The sequence below is a fragment of the Micropterus dolomieu genome, linkage group LG19 (genome assembly GCF_021292245.1).
Source record: "Micropterus dolomieu isolate WLL.071019.BEF.003 ecotype Adirondacks linkage group LG19, ASM2129224v1, whole genome shotgun sequence".
Lineage (NCBI taxonomy): Eukaryota > Metazoa > Chordata > Actinopteri > Centrarchiformes > Centrarchidae > Micropterus > Micropterus dolomieu.
Genome location: NC_060168.1, coordinates 33,466,840 through 33,467,323, shown reverse-complemented (window position 1 = coordinate 33,467,323; position 484 = coordinate 33,466,840). Strand labels below are relative to the sequence as shown.

General features: G+C 57.6%; 1 protein-coding gene across 1 annotated transcript in view; it reads left to right on the top strand.

Moving 5' to 3' along the window:
- The window catches only part of tgfbi (transforming growth factor, beta-induced), a gene marked incomplete at its 5' end in the record, with an annotated part of 32,183 nt that overhangs the window by 19,733 nt on the left and 11,966 nt on the right, over positions 1 to 484 (top strand).

The following is a 484-nucleotide window of genomic DNA, read 5'->3' as shown; positions in this document are numbered from 1 at the left end:
GGCGGTACAGGTGATGTCGCTCTGCTGGTTTCTGGCGGTACAGGTGATGTCGCTCTGCTGGTTTCAGGCGGTACAGGTGATGTCGCTCTGCTGGTTTCAGGCGGTACAGGTGATGTCGCTCTGCTGGTTTCTGGCGCTACAGGTGATGTCGCTCCGCTGGTTTCTGGCGCTACAGGTGATGTCGCTCTGCTGGTTTCTGGCGGTACAGGTGATGTCGCTCTGCTGGTTTCTGGCGGTACAGGTGATGTCGCTCTGCTGGTTTCAGGCGGTACAGGTGATGTCGCTCTGCTGGTTTCTGGCGCTATAGGTGATGTCGCTCCGCTGGTTTCTGGCGCTATAGGTGATGTCGCTCTGCTGGTTTCAGGCGGTACAGGTGATGTCGCTCTGCTGGTTTCAGGCGGTACAGGTGATGTCGCTCTGCTGGTTTCTGGCGGTACAGGTGATGTCGCTCTGCTGGTTTCAGACGGTACAGGTGATGTCGCTC